The sequence below is a fragment of the Protopterus annectens genome, chromosome 3.part1, assembly GCF_019279795.1.
Source record: "Protopterus annectens isolate FY-2018-M chromosome 3.part1, PAN1.0, whole genome shotgun sequence".
Taxonomy (NCBI): Eukaryota; Metazoa; Chordata; order Ceratodontiformes; family Protopteridae; genus Protopterus; species Protopterus annectens.
The window spans coordinates 905,535,489-905,556,370 of NC_056732.1; positions in this window are offsets into that span (position 1 = coordinate 905,535,489).

Genomic DNA, 20,882 nt, shown 5'->3' on the forward strand with positions numbered 1-20,882 from the left:
TACAAATTGTGCAGGACACAAAGGATAATCACACAGCTGTCCTAACTGATGGTAGGAACCATGGTGATAATCCACACATATGCTCTGCAGTACTCAAATATCACAAACAATACACCAAACCCACACACATTGCCAACGTCTAACCTAACAGATTCTTTGCAAACTCCCCACCAGCACTAAACTGCCAAATATCTATCCCAGCAGAGTGCTGTCCCCCTGACATTGCAGATGCTGAGGTAACAGCCAGCATCTACAAAGCAAACCACACAGCATCAATGGTACCAGATGGTGTCCTGGGTTGTGTCCAACAAGTACTGTAAGAAGAATGGAACACCAAATAGCACTACTGCACACTCACAGTCTTACCACAGGATATGTACCCAAAGAGCAGTGTACAGCAACAGTGGTCACTCACCACAAAGGTGGTGCCTGAATGGATACTGCAAACTATCACCCCTCAACCCTGACTATCTTGGTTGGCAAAGTAATGGACAGGATGATCATGGATACCTGGAATAATGAGAATGGGTACCTACAGACATTGGACCCTACCCAGTGTGGCTTTCATAGGGCAGATCCTGCCCCTTAAACATGTCTGACTCATGTGAAACATGCACCAAGGCCATTGATGAGGAGAATGTGGTTCACACAGCCTATCTGGACCTTGCTAAACCTTTCCATACAATACCCTAGTTGGTCAGTACAGATAAGCTCACCAGCCTAACTATAAACCCCTATCCAAGTAGATGGGTTGCAAACCAGCTCAAGGACAGAACTGACCTGGTCAGACATGCTGCAACCATGTCAGACTACAAACCAGGTACAACTGGCATCCCACAAGGCACGGTCCTGGGACCTCTCTTGTATGCTATATATGTCACATAGGTACAGGCCAACATGGAAGGACTCTGTCTGAACAGGTTTGCAGATGACTACAAACTGCCCACCATATCGGACCCTCCAGCTGACACAAGCATCCTACAAAAGGCACACATAGAAACAGACAAGTAGTGCCACAGCCATGTCAACAAGCTAAATGCAGAATAGTGTATAGTCATCCCCTGTGGAAACACAGTAAGTGGCCACAAATTACCACATGGGTGTTAACCCATTAAGTACATCAGGAGCAATAAGAGACCTGGGGACACAAGGTGATAGATATCCTGCATGTGACAACCATGTGTCTGTAGTGGTTACAGAAACATACCATATACCCACCTAATCATGAAGGTAAGCACAACTAGGTCAGGGTAGGTCATCGTGCCTCTCCAGTCATCTATCAGCAGCCTCACAATTGTGTACAATGGCCCTTGTGGGATGTACCTTAGCAGACACCTGCATCAACTGGAAAGACCCCACAAATACCCCACCAGGAGGATCTCAGAGCTGTAACAGATGCCATGTGTTGCCTGATTAAACAAACTGCAGCTCCACACAGTGCCATGCCATCTGGCTGGAGGTGATCTGTGCCTGATGTATAAAGCCATGACCAAGCTGGAATCAATGGACATCTGGCACCATGTAAAATCTGAATGCTGGTGACCTATGAAGATGACAGGCCTGAACCCCAGCACAGACATAAACAGGACATGCTGTATCAATTGGTCCATAACCCAGAAGCTCACTCCACTCATGACTAAACCCCCAGTACAGGTTATCCAGGGAGTCCCTCATTGACTGTCATCCAAAGGAATCATGATGACTGGATGGGAGATGGTAGGTGTACCCTGGATATCACCTGTATGTCACGGGTAGACAGATGCACAGCACACTAACCTTGACATATGTCATGGCAAACACCAGTAAATATGTGTGTTGAAGGACAAACACTCTCTGACTAGCATTACAAATAGCCTAGGGCACATGGTCATTGTTTGTCACTGTCCACACAAGTTGCGGAATACATTAACAATGTTGGACAATCCTGTTCTATGTTGTCCATATCTGAACAAAATGCAACATGGTCATATCTGCACAACTGGCCCTCAACCAGTCTGGTGTGCTCACTATAAATATTACAAGCAGTGATAGGACTGAAACCGATGATACTGTCCACCACAGTGAAAGTACTGAACCAGTACACTATACAACAATACACTGTTTGGTCAGTATGAAAGGATGTTGACAACTGTATGCAAACTATCCCATGGCAACCCTGTAGGCACAGCATAATGCCTGTTAGGTTCAGACACAAAGCAGTTGGGCAGTAAGAACACAACCTGACGTCCAACACTCAACTGTACATGTGAAATATAGATGAAGTCCACACACAAACACAAATGTGGTGGACCACAATTCCAAACATATGGAAACCATGTCACAGTTCAGCAGTTGCACACACATATCTGGCATTTGTATGTGTTAACACAGGAACCTCCCACAATACAGAAATCTGCCCAGTGCACACAGTGAAATTACAACAGAGACACAAGTAAAGTACTGGATCCCACTCATATGCAAACATCTGCCACAGTACACAAGTTGTTCATAGAGATAGGGAAAGCTATGGCAATAAAGACCCACAAACAGTATATGAGCAACAGATACTTGCATCTGACAGGTAAACATATGGCCATAGAGTGCAATACTAGGCTGTTGTCCCTAGGGAATACAGAAGGCTATGCACAGTGTATTTGGCGTCTGCCTCCGCAGTACAGTAGGCCACTGTGCCTCAGCAAAGTTAATGCATATATATGCTCTCCCCCTTACTGATGGATAGTAACAGATGTACATACCTCTTCATAAATAATGATGTCAGCACACTATACATATGTCAGGAGCACAAATGATACCCAGTAATTTGAAAAGCGTGTTCAGCTACTGCATCTCTCACAAGTGTCATAATATAGTTAGGTAGGGGTTTGAATCCTGCAAGTGCTCAGTGTGTGTGTGTGTATGTGTGACTGTGGGGGAGTAGTGTGTGTGCAATTCTGTGTGTAAGAGAAATGTCCCTTTTGGCAACTAGTACAACACACCACATGCTGCATATTCCACTGTCTAAACACTGATGATGTCAGCACCCTATAAGTACAGCAGGAGAAAGCAAGTCTCCCAGTAATGCAAGTAGCGCGCTCTGCTACTGTGTCTCTCACAAGTGTCATAACATAGTTAGGTAGGGGTTTGAATCCTGCAAGTGCTCAGTGTGTGTGTGTATGTAGGGGGGGGGAGAGTAGTGTGTGTGCAATTCTGTGTGTTAGAGAAATGTCCCTTTTGGCAACTAGTACAACACAGCTGGTGAATCTCGGAATCTTGAGGCAATGTTACAACTGCCTAATGTACACAGACAAACCTCTCCTCCTCCCAACAAATTCCAACACATGTGAGAGATGCAACCATATAGCCATACTGGAGGCTAAGCTCTCTCAACTCAGTACTGGCGAAACCAGTCAGGAGGAGAAGGAAACCACACTCACTACAATTCCAATCTCACATAGACCTACCACGACAGCAAACCAAACACATAAACACACAAAAACATACTCGGAGGCTCTAAATAAAAATCTGCCTAAGCAGCAGAGACCTCCAAAGCAGACACCCAAGCAACCGCTACCCCAAAACAAAACTCATGCAACACATAGCTCACAAAGCCAGTGTGCCAAACAGTCACAGCCATTAAGGCTAAACAACACACCTGATACACTTGTAATAGGTGACTCTATCGTCAGGCACACTGACGTCCCGCTCACCAGGCTGAACAAGGAGAAGGTCACGGTGAGCTGCCTGTCAGGCGCTAGGATCCGCCACATAACACAAGCACTCAGGTCACTCCAAGGCAAGTACAAATATGACTCAGTCATTGTCCATGCTGGTGTGAATGACCTGAGATGTACCTCCCTGGACTACATGAAAAGAGACATAGAGGAGCTCTCTGAGCATGTAGCCCAGGCTGGTATGACCCTGACCTTGAGTAGCATCTTACTCTCACCAAGAATGATGCCACAATATGAAGACAAGATGATCAATTTCAATTTGGCTTAAGTATTGGTGTCATTCAAAGGGGATCCAATGGCTGTCAGCCTGGGATGACATGCTCGACAAGCCATGATGCTTCGCTAGGGACGGCTTGCACCTGTCACCCCTGGGCTTTCGGATATTGGCAAAGGCTCTTGCTACCCCCATAGTGCCTTTTTTAGGCAAGGCTCAAAAGACAAACCCACCTCCATAGGTATCACAAGGGATAAGAAACTAAGAGTAATGCTACTCAATGCCAGAAGTCTAAACCTCAAGATGCACGCATTCGAAACTCACCTTAGCATGGAGAACATCGATATCTGTGCAGTAATAGAAACCTGGTTCAAGGCTCCCAAGAGCACCCCAGCACTACCAGGTTATACCTCATACCATGCTTTTCGGCCCCAAAACTTGGACCGTACTACAAAAGGAGGGGGAGTATCAATATCTGTCAAAGATACCCACACCTCCAGGTTGGTGGCACAGCACGAAGCATCAGAGACTATCCATGTGCAACTAACAGTGGGTAAAACTGCCTTCCAGTTTATAGCCTGCTACAGACCACCCTCCCAAACCCAGGAACCTCACTCGGCCTTCCTGAGAACACTGGAAAATATGAAGGTCTCTCCAAACACCATTATATTGGGCGACTTCAACTACCCAAAGATAGACTGGGAGCATTACTCTAGCTTCAACACCCTAGCCCAAAGGTTCCTAGAATTTATAAACTCAAATGCTATGGAACAACTTGTTACCACTCCCACAAGAGGGGAAAACATACTGGACCTGATCATCACCAACATGGGGACTCTATGCTCCAGACCAGAAGTGTATCCCTCACTGGTAAGATCAGACCATAAACTAATCTCACTAGATATTCACATCCCGACTCCACCCCCTGCCCTGAAAACCACAGTGAAAAACTTCTCTAAAGCAAATTTCACACTCCTCAAAATTGAGGTGGAATCCTTCAAAGCCCCTGGGCCTGTGAAAAATATGGCCCAGACCGCAGAATCCTTTATAAATACATTCTATGAACACCTTCAGGAATGCATGAATCATGCAATCCCAAATAAAACCAAGACCCAATCCTACAAAGGCAGACATCCTGTCTGGTGGACCCCAGCCATAAACAAACTATACAATAGAAGGAGGAAGCTACTACATGATAGAGCAAAATCCCAAAAAGGGAAGGCATCTCTGATCAGTATTAGCAAAAAACTATGGGCACTCATAAAATCGTCTAAGGCCAGCTTCGAGAGAAAAATTGCACAGGACACTAAGGATAATCACAAGGCTTTCTTTAGTTATGTTAGGAACCTGGGTGGGAATTCCCAGATATGCTCAGAATTAGTCCAAAATGACAAAAAATACACCAAACCCACAGACATTGCCAACATCCTAGCTGACAGGTTCAGCACAAACTCCCCCCCTCCCCACCAAAAGGGCAAATATTTATCCCAGCAGAGTGCTGCCCCCCTGACATCTCAGATGCTCAGGCAAAAGCTGCCCTCTCCAAAGCAAAAACACAGCATCAATAGGACCAGACGGTGTCCTGGGCTGCGTCCTACATGAACTCCAAGAAGAGCTAAACCCAAACATAAAACTACTGTTCAATCTCAGCCTTACTACAGGATATATACCCAAAGAGTGGCGTACAGCAACAGTGGTCCCTCTCCACAAAGGTGGTGCCTCAATGGATCCTGGAAACTATCGCCCCATAAGCCTGACTAGCTTGGTCTGCAAAGGTATGGAAAGGATCATCATGGACCTCATAAATAAAGATATTGGGGACCTACAGACACTGGATCCTACCCAATTCGGCTTTGTTAAGGGCAGATCCTGCCTCTTAAACCTGGTTGATTTCTTTGAAACAGTCACCAAGGCCATTGGCGAGGGGAAGGTGGTCCACACAGCCTACCTGGACCTCGCAAAAGCCTTCGATACAATACCCCACTCAGGCATTATAGATAAGCTCACCAGCTTAAATATAAACCCCTATGTCACTAGATGGGTTGCAAACTGGCTCAAGGACAGAACCCACATGGTTAGAATTGCTGGAGCCATGTCAGACTCCACACCAGTTACAAGTGGCGTCCCCCAAGGCTCAGTCCTGGGACCTCTCTTGTTCAGTATATATTTCTCAGAGGTACAGGCCAACACGGAAGGACTGTGGCTGACTAAGTTCACAGATGACTGCAAACTGGGCACCATAATCGACTCTCCAGCCGACACAAGCATCCTCCAAAAGGGCCTCATAGAAACAGACAACTGGTGTCAGAGCCATGGCCTCAAGCTAAACGCCAAAAAGTGTATAGTCATCCCCTTTGGCAAAAACAAAGTGCCCACAAATTACCACATAGGTGGTAATCCATTAAGTACAGAAGAAGTCATTAGGGACCTGGGGACCCAAGTTGATAGCAATCTCTCATTTGACAACCACGTGGCCAAAGTGGTTAGAAAAACATTTTATATAGCCCACCTAATCATGAAGGGATTCACATCTAGATCAGGGGAGGTCATTGTGCCTCTTTATTCATCCCTCATCAGGCCCATAATTGAGTACAATGCCCCTTTTGGGATGTACCTTACCAGACACCTGCAGCAACTGGAAACACCCCAAAAGTACCTCACCAAGAGGATCATAGGGCTCAAACAGATGCCATATGCTGCCCGGTTAAAGAAACTCCAACTCTACTCAGTGGCATACCGCCTGCTCAGAGGAGATCTGTGCCTGACGTATAAAGCCATGTCCAACCCGGAATTAATGGACATGCTGCACCTCAGAAAATCCAAATCCCATCGAGCTACGCTCTCGAGAGACTTGAACCTCAGCACTGAAATAAATAGGACATTCTGGAGGGACAGATTCATAACCCAGAGGCTCCCTTCACTCTGGAATAAAATCCCAGTCCAGGTTAGGCAGAGTCCCTCATTGACTCTCTTCAAGAGGAATCTTGATGAGTGGATGGGAGATCGTAGGTTTACCCTGGGTATCACTTCTGTGTCACTGTTAGACAGAAGCACAGCATACTAACCTCGAAAAAGGGCATAGCAAAATAAATTTAAAATGGGTGGCGAAAGCCAAACACACTCTGGCTAGGCTTATAAATGCCCTAGGGCAGTTAGCCTAGTATGAACCTATGAACCTATGAACACCACATGCTGCATATTCCACTGTCTAAACACTGATGATGTCAGCACCCTATAAGTACAGCAGGAGAAAGCAAGCCTCCCAATAATGCAAATAGCGCGCTCTGCTACTCCGTCTCTCACAAGTGTCATAACATAGTTAGGTAGGGGTTTGAATCCTGTAAGTGTTCAGTGTGTGTATGTGGGGGGGGAGTAGTGTGTGTGCAATTCTATGTGTAAGAGAAATGTCCCTTTTGGCAACTATTACAACACACCACATGCTGCATATTCCACTGTCGAAACACTGATGATGTCAGCACCCTATAGGTACAGCAGGGGAAAGCAAGCCTCCCAGTAATGCAAATAGCGTGCTCTGCTACTGCGTCTCTCACAAGTGTCATAACACAGTTAGGTAGGGGTTTGTATCCTACAAACGCCATGTGTGTTTTTGTCACACAGTTTGTCCATGTGTGTGGGGTGTTGTTCCCAATATTGCACAACATAGATCATATCAGTAATGTCAATGCACACATGATGTATGTGTGTGCCACATACACATATGTACCTGTGACCTTCAATAGTTCCCATGTCTGAAGGCTGCCTCATGTGAATACATGGAATCTGCATTAGACAACTGTATGACTGTGGTGTTCTGTGCAGAGGCTGCATGTGGTATGTGAATATACAGTGTGAGTTGTATATGGTGTCATCCTACCAGTGAGGGATACATGACTGGTCTGGAGCATACAGTCCACATGTTGTTGATGAACAGGTGCAGCATGTTTCCACCTCTTGTGGGAGTGGTAACAAGTTGTTCCATAGCAATTCAGTGAATGAATGCTAGGAACCTTTCAGCGAAGGTCTTGGAGCTAGAGTAATGCTCACACTCTATGTTTGGGTAGTTGCAGTCCACCCATATAATGGTGTTTGTAGAGACCGTCATATTCCCAGTGTTGTCAGGAAGGCCAAGTGGGTTTCCTGGGTATGGGAGGGTGGTGTGTGCCAGGCTATGAACCTGAAGGCAGTCTAACCCACTGTTAGTTGCACATGGATAGGCGCTGATGCTTTGTGCTGTGCCACCAACCTGGAGGTGTGTGTATCTGTGGTGCCTTTGGATACATCCCCCGTTCTGGTTTGGTGCATGTTTAGGGGACGACAAGCATGGTATGAGGTATGACCTGGCAGTGCTGGGGTGCACCTGGGAGCCTTGTACCAGGAGTCTGTTACTGCATAGATATTGCTGTTCTCCATGCTAAGGACAGTGTCCTCTGCATGCATCCTGAGGTTTACACTGCTGGCATTGAGTAGTATTACTATTAGTGTCCTATCCCATGTGATACCTGTGTAGGTGGCTATGTAATTTGAACCTTGCATATAAAGGCACTATGTGTGTAGCAAGAGCCTCTGCCAATATAGAATGGCCCATGGGTGACAGGTGCAAGCTGTCCCTAGCAAAGCAACGTGGCTTGTCTAGCATGTAATCCCATGCTGACAGGCATTGGATCCCCTTTGAATGTCACTGAAACATACGGCAATTGTAGAAATTTATCATCCTGTCTACATATTGTGGAGGCATTCTGGGTGAGGGTAAGATGCTCCTCAAGGTCAGGGTCATACCAAACTGTACCACATGCTCAGAGAGCCCCTCTATGTCCCCTATCATGTAGTCCAGGGAGGTACGTCACAGGTCATTCACACTGGCACAGACAATGACTGAGTCATATGTGTACATGCCTTGGAGTGACCTGTATGCTTGTGTTATGTGGTGGATCATAGTGCCTGATGGGCATCTCACCGTGACCTTCTCCTTGTTCAGCCTGGTGAGCAGGACTGCAGTGTACCTGACGATAGAGGTACCTATTACAACTGTAGCAGGTGTGTTGTTAAGCCATATGGGCTGTGACTGTTTGGCACACAGGCCTTGTGAGCTATGTGCTGCACGTGCTCTGTTCTGGCGTAACGTTTGCTTGTGTGTCTGCTTCGCAGGTGTCTGCTGCTCAGGCAGGATGCTATTCTGAGACTCCAAGAATGTTTTTGTGTGTTTCTGTGTTTGGATTGCTGTCGTGGCAGGTCTATGTGAGACTGGTATTGTATTCACTGTAGTATCCCACTCCACCTGACAGGGTATGCCAGTACTGAGTTAAGAGAGCTTAGCCCTCAGTTTGGCTATGTGGTTGCATCTCTCACATGTGTTGTACGTTTATGGGAAGGGGAGAGGGTTGTCTGTGTACATGAGGCAGCTGTAACATTGCCACATGACTCACAGATTCACCAACTGGACCAGAGAGGAGATTGACAAGTGACCTTTGCACATGTTACCATAGTATTGTGAATCCCATAATAATTAACAACACATAGGGCCAATGGGGAACAAGGTACTCAAGGTGAGTATGTGAGGGTGTAGTGCTCTTGATTTGTTAGTGCTGGCATATATAAATGCTTTCGTGAGCAAATGCCAGGTAAGTCATATGCAATGTGTTACAGGCAACTTACATGCAAACAGGACAAACAGTGACGTTCTGTCAAGTGAGACATGGACATCAGTACAGTAAGCAATACAGATGTCACTAGGGATCCACAGAGGCACTGTAAATCTGCATTGCAGGTGGAATCAGTGTTTCAGGGACATATCAAGTAAACATGCATACCAACAAAGCTACAGTCAGCAGGCCTGGATCTAGACTATGCTACAACAAACAAGGTGTACGACTTCCAGTAGGTAACAATGCATATATGCAGGCACTATAAGCCTGTACCCAAAAAGTCACAGGTCAGACGGGCTGTATCCAGCCCCACCTCCCACAAGTGTACAGACCATGTACCTTCATAATGTAGAATAACTGGCCTGAAACCCAAATGCTCATACCTGAACTAATACACATTTCGAATAACAGACACTGAGCCCTCACTCAGCAGTTCCAAACTTTGTAGGATGTATGCTACCTGTCCTGGCACCACAGTATCCTTGACATGAATGGAGACTCTCCCTCAAGTCATAGTTAGTTCTGTGTTTTGGGGCTGTCATGCATGGTATGAGGTGTAACCTTGTAGTGCTAGGGTGCTCCTGTGAGTCTTGAACCTGTTGTGTATTACTGCACAGATATCAACATCCTCAAACATCCTCATTGCAGAGTCGAGTGTGGACAGCATGCAACTTGCAGTTGACATGTCCATCATTGAGTATCAATACTTACATTTTCTTATCCCCTGTGCTACCTATGTAGGTGGCCTTCTGTTGACAGCCTCACCACCAGTATGCAAAAATGTGCAGACATTACACTATGGTAATTACTATGGGTGTACAAAACAATACAATGACATTCATACTGTAACTGCATCAGGCATGCTGGGATATACCCACAATGATATCATTACACTGTACTGTTGACAACATGATGTTATTACTACACTTCTATGTAGTCACCCTGTGCATCAGCACCATGTTAACCTGTTCCTGCACCGATGTTACAGAATGCAGGAGGTGGCACAGTTTCATCATATGCACAGGGTGTGTACTTGGTATGCCTGAGTCTGCCACTGATACAACCAATTGACATGTCTGTGTGTGTTTATTTAAAGCACTTTAAATAAATTCCTTGGATTAATCGAGAGTTTCTTTTTTCTGGCGTGAATATCTGCACTGACTGTGACTGTTTATTTGGTATTCAGCCTGTTTGGTTCGCTCTACGGTTCACTTTTTAAGGTTTATTAGTTTCTTTTGGTTTTTGTGGTGATGATGTCTGTGTGTGTGTGTTGGTGAGGGACAGCAGTACAAGATGGGGCAATGTTGATGCAGTGTGTGCATGTATGCGGTAGCCCCAGGTGTTACCAATTCGCATGTGTGTATGCATGCACACAGTTCCACCTCATGGCTGCCATATACAGGTGTTTGTGGACAGCCATAGACTGTACCTGCCAGGTCATACAGATCACTGTCTCTGGCCACGGACACGGTACCTGTGCCTGGCAGGGGTGCTACGGACCATATCAGGTACTAAGCCAGACTGGGTACTGTCATCAGAAGCAGGTGGTTGGTGACTGGAGACAGGTCACTGTTGGGACTGTCCAGAGCCACGTGCACGTGGTCTCCTGGGGTGGTCTGATGACAGCACAGACCCAGCATTGCTGGGACTGCTGCTGGAACTATGGGAGCGGCCGCGGGCCTGTTGTCATCTGCAACGGCTGCCAGCTGCTGCTGTTGCTGGCATATGCCCACATCGACGCCTCAACCATCCACCATTGCCCTGGCTCATGGACATGTAGTTGTGGAACAGATCTAATGTGTCCCCCCAATGTCTGTCAATGACCTCGGTGAAATTACGGATGGCAGCCGCAACATCATGCATACTGTCACTCATAGCTGTGCGGCATTCTCTCAGCTCCCTCAGACCCTGTCTGGTGTACCATTCCATACGTGACTGTGCCTGCATTACAGCCCGAAACATAGCTGAGGTTGAAAGACCTCTGTGGGCACGTCTGACAGGGGCATTACACCCACGGATGCACCCACGAGAACCCCTGGACATCTGCCTGTTTGGTACCATGTCAGGACCCTGGCCATGGCTGCTGTGTGGGGATGCATGTGCCACCGATACCACATTACCCTGGTCAATGCCCACTGTATCCTGTCCATCACCTAGGGACATTGGTGACAAAGGATGTATTGGTAGGATGACTGTGCGCATTGATGGGGTCGACAGCTGTGTACTGTCAATTGGCTGACCAACGACGGATGCTGGCACACCTCCCTGTGCCATTACACAGGTATCATCATTATCACTATCCACAGCAGCTGATTCAGGTTCCCTGCTGCACAACACCAGAGCAGCACCAGAACCTGTGGGAGTAAGACAGGAAACACAGTTTACAATGTGTGCACAATGTCACCACTGATACACACATGCACACATGCACACAGGGCACATGCACACCTGCACACATGCACACAGGGCACATGCACACATGCACACATGGCACATGCACACATGCACACATGCACACATTCACACAGGGCACATGCACACCTGCATACATGCACACAGGGCACATGCACACATGCACACATGCACACATGACACATGCACACAGGGCACATGCACACATGCAGACATGCACACAGGGCACATGCACACATGCACACATACACACACGCACACAGGGCACATGCACACATGCACACATGCACACTCCTCAGTAAATGAGATATCAACACACAGACACAAACACAGCTGCAATCAAACACATAGCACTACTGCTTCAGCCTATTATTACTATTAGTATCAATAGTATTGAAGGTATTGTTATTACACTCTCACCAGCATGGATAGGCTGTCTTGCTGTTACACCAGAGGGACCTGCAGAAATGAGACATTTATTGTCAGTGGCCACAACTGTGCCATTGATACTGTGGGTATGATACAGTTCAGTAGTACAACAGTTGGCTTCCACAGGTCTACTGCTGATATTGAGAATATCACTCTTGCACAATAATTACCAAGATAACAGCTACAAACCGAGGACACACCGCACACATGCATAAACTAACAGTGTACAGAACAGTCAACTATACATATGGCATGTTACCTGCACGCTCCGAGTCCTGTTGCTGGGTGGCTCCAGCCTTCATCATTACGCATGTATGCTGCTGCTGTTGTTGCTGTTGGGCTGGAGCCACAACACTTAGGAGTAGTCCCTCCAGTCTGGTGAGGGGGGGATGTATAGCTGCCCCACCACCTGTGGCAAGCTGTTGCCTGTGGATATCCGATGCATGCTGACGGACATTTCTAATTAAATCACTGCAGTGATGGCGTACCTGCTCATTTGTCCGGTTATGTGTGCCTATGTCATTTACCCGACGGACCAGGTCTTGCCACAGTGCAGCCCTCTCCTGCTGGTTCTGGCTGGTGTGGGAAAAGAGTATTGCGAAATCCCGCACCAGGCTCTGGTGTATTTCCTCATCCTCCGCAGCAGAGTACACAGGGTTTCGCTGGTGAACCATAGCCCTGAAAAGGAAAAGAAAAATATGTCAGCAATATATGTCATCAAAATATGGCACACATAATACACATAATACTCGACTGTGGTGATATAACTTAAACCCCATATATAGCATTTGCCTGTCTATTGGGGGATACACATGTAAATGACCAGATATCAGTGCTCAGCCGACAACTGTGCAACAGTACCTGGCACACTCCATATGACAGACTAGTATACTCCAGCAGTCAGCACACTGGTTCAGGTCCAATGCACAACCTCACACTGGGGGTTTGTATCAATGTACTGTATGTGGAATATTATCAACCCATGCACTGCATGCAATGCATGTTACATATTCCACTGGTAATGCACACTACCCTTACTTGCCATAACCCTACCTACACCACAGTCACATACAGGGTAACACAGCACAACATATGGCAATGTAGTATGTTTTGATCGCAATACCTCACAAATCTGTCTCTGGCCTCACACCAGGGACACACACTACCATGACAGACAGACAGTCATGGTGAGCAGTCACACCAGTACATAACATGCACCCAGTCACTGGCACACTCATTCCACCTCACATATTTGGTTTGTAATGGGTTCATGGGTGTGCATTGTGTCTTAGGTAGGTAGTATGCTATTGGCCCTCGGCCTACAGCAGCATACTGTTATGCTACCCTGCCCCTTGTGACACATGTGATGTGATCGTACCTGCTCCAGTCCAACAGTTACACAGGGTGACTCATATGGCATATTACCTATCTGCATAACATTCAGCAGGGGTATGTCTGACATCTACTCATGGGGAGCCTTGCTTCTTAATGCTGTGTGGTTTACTCCAGGGTATGTCTTATCTGTGGGTAGGGACCTGTACCTCCACTATGTGCTCTTTACTGCGGTGACAAGGACGACAAACATAGGTAATTTGGGTTGTGGATGTTGTGAGGTGTTACCATGGTTGTTGGACAACTGTCATGGGTGTGACTTCACTATGTATATCCAGCAGTGGTAACCTCTAAGTAGGTAGTCTGGGTGCGCTCTGTGGTCTTTTCAGTCACTCTGCATAGGTAATGTGTTTGAGTGCATTGACACAGTTACTTATGTATGACTGTGTCCTTCTCTATATCTGTAGCTGTCATGGGAGGTACATACCGTGTAGGACATTGTGGTGTGTAGAGGGGTACAGTGACCTACATGCCCATAGCTGACACACCATCTCTGCTGACACATACCATGTACAGGTATTACAGAACTAGTGTGCCACTGTGTATATCAATGGGGAGCCTATTGTACACTTGTTGCCCCTGTTCCCCCCTGACACATGCAGTGGTGGGCAGGCATGCACATATGTGGTGGTTACTGGTGTCCGTGTTGGAATAGAGTATGGTACTCCAGTATCCACACTGGTGTTCACTCCATGCCTTTGTCACCAGGCACCTGTTGCAATATATCTGCACACATGTGCCTCACTCAGTATATATATATGTATATCTATATATATATATATATATATATATATATATATATATATATATATATATATATATATATATATATATATATATATATATATATATATATATATATATATATATGTATATATATATATATATATATATATGTATATATATGTATATATATATATATATATATATAAATATATATATGTATGTATATATATATATATATATAGCTATATAGATATATATAATATATATGTATAGCTATAGATATATAGATATAGATATGGGGAGAGAGACAGAGGGAGAGAGAGTGAGAGGGGGTGGGACAGAGACAGAGAGATAGTCATATACAGACATATCTGTAGACAGTCAGATCTGTCTGTATATGTATATGTATCTACATATATCTATATATGTATGTGTGTATTACATAAATATGTACGTACATATTCTATCAATCTCGATGTCTGTGCAGTAACTGAAACCTGGTTCAAGGCTCCTGTGAGCACCCCAGCGCTACCAGGCTATACCTCGTATCATGCTTTTCAGCCACAAAACTCGGGCCAAACTATAAAGGGAGGGGGAGTGTCCATATTCATCATGGACACCCACACCTCCAGGTTAGTGGCAACACATGAAGCATCAGAGACCATCCAGGTGCAACTAACCATAGGCAAAACTGCTATACAACTGGTAGCGTGTTACAGACCACCCTCCCAATCTCTGGAACCCCATTCAGCCTTCCTGAAGACATTGGAGGATATGAATGTCTCACCAAACACCATCATATTGGGAGACTTCAACTACCCTAACATAGACTGGGTGCATTATTCTACCCCAAAAACCCTAGCCCAAAGGTTCCTGGAATTCATAAATTCAAATGCAATGGAACAGCTAGTCACCTCTCCCACAAGGGGAGATAATATACTAGACCTGATCATCACAAACATGGGGACAATGTGCTCCACACTGGAAGTATACCCCTCACTAGTGAGATCTGACCACAAACTAATCACCCTGGATATACATATCCCACCTCCACCCCCAACACAAAAGACTACAGTGAAAAACTTCTCAAAAGCCGACTTTACACTTCTTAAAACTGAGATGGTATCCTTTAAGCCCACTGGGTCAGTGGAAACCACATCCCACAATGCAGAATCCTGCACAAATGCTTTCTATGGACATCTCCAAGACTGCATGGATCATGCAATCTCAAATAAAACCAAGGCCCTCCCCACCAAGGGCAGGCGTCCTGTCTGGTGGACCCCAGCCGTAAACAAATTGTATAACAAAAAAAGGTAGCTACTGCACAACAGAGCAAAATCCCATGCAGAGAAGGCATCTGTGATCAGCACTAGTAGAAAGCTACATTCTCTCATAAAAACATCCAAGGCCAACTTTGAGAGAAAAATCGCTATGGACACTAAAGATAACCACAAGGCCTTCTCCTGCTATGTTAGAAACCTGGGCGGAGGAAGAACAAAGATGGCTGCCATTCTATAAGCACTGCAGTACTTCAGCTCTTCAAATACCTGAGAAAAAAATCAACCCTGTGGAGTTATACTTAGAGTAAACAAACTAATTGGCAGTTATTACTAATTGACCAGAAGTCACTTTTGGTTCTGAGAAAGAAAAATCGAAAAAAAATACTTGGTAATAGCAGGATTGGATCTGATTGTCAGGTTGACTCTGAACAGAGCACCAAACAAAGGACTGATTGATCTCACTTTTGTAACTTTTCTTTGGGAAATAAATCTTGGTGCAGAATTTTGAAATGTCAAAGGAGGACAAAAATATGGAAACTACAACTTCCAAAACCAAGCTGTCAGCTTTGCAATCACCGGAGAAAGAATCTTTAATCAAGAGACAGAAAACTATCAAACAGCAAGAGACTGCAAAAACAGGGCCATCAACAAAATCTGATCAACAGGTCACAATGGAAGAAATCAAATCAGCATTGCTACCTATACAGGATGCCTTAAAAGAGCTAACATCTCAAACACTTTCATTTAGTGACACATGTAATCGGATTCTCGAAAGAATGGAGAAAGCAGAAACTAGAATTGCTACCAATGAAGACAATATATTAATGCTCACTAAAAGAACAGAGACACATGGAACTGACATTCAAATGATGCAAAATAAAATTCTGGACTTGGAAGCAAGATCCAGACGTAACAATATAATCATTAGAGGGATCCCAGAATCTATTCAATATAATGACCTGATAACTTCTATTACACAAATATTTGAAATACTGCTCAAGGACTCTGAGGTTGTTAAGCAGATGGTCATAGAAAGGGCGCATAGAGCATACAGAGAATCTCAAGCTTCAAATATACCCAGACCTGTTTATGTTAAAATATTGAACTACCAAGATGTGAGCAAAGTACTGTTAACTATTAAAAAATCTGGTGGATCTATAATGTGGCAAAATAATAAAATTTCTATAGCACAGGATTTACCAACACAAATAAGGCAATCTAGACAAATGCTGGCTCCATATTGTAAGTTTCTGATTGACAAAAATATCAGATTTCAAATGAAATATCCTAATAACCTAATTTTTACTGTGGATGGCATTAAATACTCTGTAAGCACAAGGAAAGAAGCAAGACCTACTTTTTGAAGATTTTAAGGCTCTCCCATCTTCAGAAATGTGAACAGTCCATTTTGGCTTTCTGCAGCACCAGGGAGAATGGGATGTTTCATTTACGACAATCTGAGGTTTTAAAATCCTTTGTCTGTTCTGTTTCTTGTAGCAGGCCTGGAATTTTATTTTCTTATCTTATCTCGTAGTTCCAGTTGATTGAACTGCCTTTACAGTTTAAATAGCTGAGAAGAAAGAGGAACTGCTGGCAAAGAAAAAAGAAACCTGTTTGGACTTATTTTGCAGGAAAAGGACTGTAAGATAGTGTGTGAAGTCAAAGTGATGCAGGTAAACGCTGTGGAAATGCATTGTGTATTAAAAAGGAGATGGTTATGTGTAGTGGCAGAATAAGGTACTGTAGTTTTTTTTATATATATTTGTTTTCTCTTTTTTTCCTATATCTCCTTCTCTTTACTCCTTTCCTTTATTCCTGTAGATAGGTGGTATTATTTCTAACTGATAAATGATGTAAAATGGTTAGTTGATCAGATTTAAACAATGTGCATATAATAATAAAAGAACATAAAAGAAGTTATTTTTTATGTGTAATTTAAGGCATTTTTCTTATTTCTTCTCCTTTGCTGTGCTCCTTCATGCTTTTTTTTTCTCTTTTTTATTTTAACCCCTTGGTTCCTCTCTTATTCACATATGGTTATTACAAATGAAAGTGCCATTATAGTTTTATTTTGAACTGCATTGGTTTTCAATATTAATATGTTAGTAGGTAAGTTGTAGGGGAAGAACAAAGCAGATTAAAGTAGTTAGATCATTTTATTCAGTAGATACAGGATGTTGGGAAATGTTAAATAACTGTCTGCTTTCTATGTCAACTAATATTTAATACTGTATAGAACAACAAATTAGAATGTTATTTGCTATTGCTGAATATAAAGCTGAAGTGAATTGAAGTACATTAGAATCTCAGGGTACAATTAGTTTATTTGTATATCCATAAATATGTACAGAGCTGTAGTTACCTATAAGTAGTGTTTAGTAGGGAATGTCAGAATTAGGCTTTGTAGACGTAGAAGTAGTTGTTGTAGGTTTTTTGCATGGGATTTCATTGTTAAATAATAGAATTAGTAGATTAGTTACTCAGATGGTTTCCAGTAATGTAAAAAACCTATGTTCATCCTGGTCCAGAGGAATAGTGGGTAGGCACTGGGTAGGGATAGGATGGCAGTTTTGCTTCCATACAATTGATGATATGCCAACTTATGTTATTCTAAGATTGCTCAAAGAGATTAGATATTGAGTTATATTTCTAATGAACGTTAAATGTGGATAATAGAATCTTGGAATGTCAAAGGACTCCAGAACATGAAAAAAAGAAAGCAGTTTTTTCATTTGTTTCTCAAATCATCAGCATGTTGTATTTTATTACAAGAAACGCATATGACTAATGATCAGTGGGAGTCAGTGAAGGATAAGAAATGGGTTAGGAAGATTGTGACGGTGGAAGGAACAACAAATATTGCAGGGGTGGCAATTTTAGTTAAGAATCACTTTCAGGGAGATATTAGGGATGTGAGAATGGATCAGGAGGGTAGATGGTGTTTGGTCCTTCTCACATCCAAATGTTATGATAAACCTATAGTACTAATATGTGTATATGCCCCTAATGTTAATCAGCATCATTTCATAGCTTCAATCTATTCCATTTTACAGTCATACAATAATTGCTATATAGTGTTGGGAGGTGACTGGAACTCTTATCAAGATCCTAAATTAGACAAGTTGGGTGCTTCTTCAGCGTTCAATAAACAGGCAATGGTAGCATTGAAAGAATTGAAACTGGATTTCAAACTCTATGACCCTTTTAAACACATACACTCACAAGGGAAAGCAGAGAATTTTACTTATTATTCAACCTGCCATAAAATGTGGTCGAGAATTGACTTTTTCTTAATTTCAGAGGTGTTGATCTCAGATGACCCTAGTGTTTCTAATCAAGTCAGACAACTCTCAGACCATTCAAAGATAACGTTAACCATAAACAGTAGTAATATGGATACTAAGAGGCTTCGAGGGTATAATTGGTCCTTGAACCCATATTTACTAACCAAGGAAGATATATTAATGGAAGTCAAGGAGATACTTAAACAGTCATTAAATAATATTTCCCAAAATAGACACCCAATAGATTTAGAATGGGCTACAACTAAAACGCAGCTAAGAGGACTATTTATACAAAAAGCTACATATTATAAAAAATTACAAAAGAAGACTCAATTGGATTTAGAAACTAAAATTCAATTACTGGACCAAGATTTGATGAGGAACTATAATGAACAGACAGAAACTGAGCTATTAAGATGTCAAAAAGAACTATTTTTACTTCATAATAGAAATTTGTCACTTTATGAACAAAGAAATTTAGTTAAATATGCAAATCATATTCAAACCCCCTCGAAAGCATTAGCTCAGATTATTAACCAGATGAAATCAACACGATTAATTACTGAAATACACTATAACAATACTACATATACTGACAAGGCGGATATCATGAAGACCTTTGAAAAAATTTTTAATCAGATTTATGGTGAGAAGCAGACACTCTTGCAAGATAAAGACAGAAAAGATTTTTTACAGAGAATCACTTTCCCTGATATTGACAAGGAATTTCATAGAGATTTAATCAAACCGATTACAGTTGAGGAGGTGTCCGAAACAATCAAGAAACTGAAGCTTCACAAAGCCCCAGGCCCAGATGGTTTGACCTCGGAATTCTACAAATCTTTTAGTGAGATTTTGAGCAGTGTATTGTCACAGACTTTTAATTATATCACTCTAAATAGAATTAATGATCCTCATTTTAATGCCTCAAGGACAGTTCTGATATTAAAAGAGAAAGGTGATTCCAAAAATCCTGATAATTACAGGCCTATATCACTTTTGAATATGGACATGAAAATCATGACATCCATTCTGGCGAGTAGGCTGAAAAAGGTAAACCCAATAATATCAGAGGAACAGGCGGGGTTTATGGATGGGAGGCAGAACACGGATAATACCTTAACGCTCCATACCTTAATCTCTTATGTGAAATATAAAAACCTGAATTTGTATGCCCTAATTATTGATGCTCAGAAAGCATTTGATAGGGTTAATTTGGATTATTTATTTGATACATTACCTTATTTTAATATACCGCAGGAGTTTATCTCAATGTTAAGGATACTATATAGAAATGCATACACAAATTTATTTATAAATCACGAATGCTCGAATAGGATAAAAATCATAAATGGTACCCGACAAGGCTGCCCATTATCTCCCATCTTATTTAATCTTTACTTGGAGCTTTTATTTTTACACCTTAAGCAAAATGTTTTTTATAATTCTCCTGTACTGTATGGAATAAAGGTTAGGATGGCTGCCTATGCAGATGATTTAAACATATATTGTACCACACCTGTTTCCGATACTGAAAAAAATATTAGCTGCAATAGAAATCTTTGAGAGAATTTCCAATTACAAGCTAAATTTTAAAAAATCTAAAATATTCCCATTAAAGACACCCACACCTTTTTCAATGCTACCATTAATAGGACAAGTATTGATGGAAGAAAAGATAAAATATCTGGGAATTGTCTTCTCAACTGAAAATAGAGATCTTTTTATTAACAATGTAAAGTCAACTACAGATCAAATAACATTGGATCTTGAAAGATGGAGTAGATTGAAGT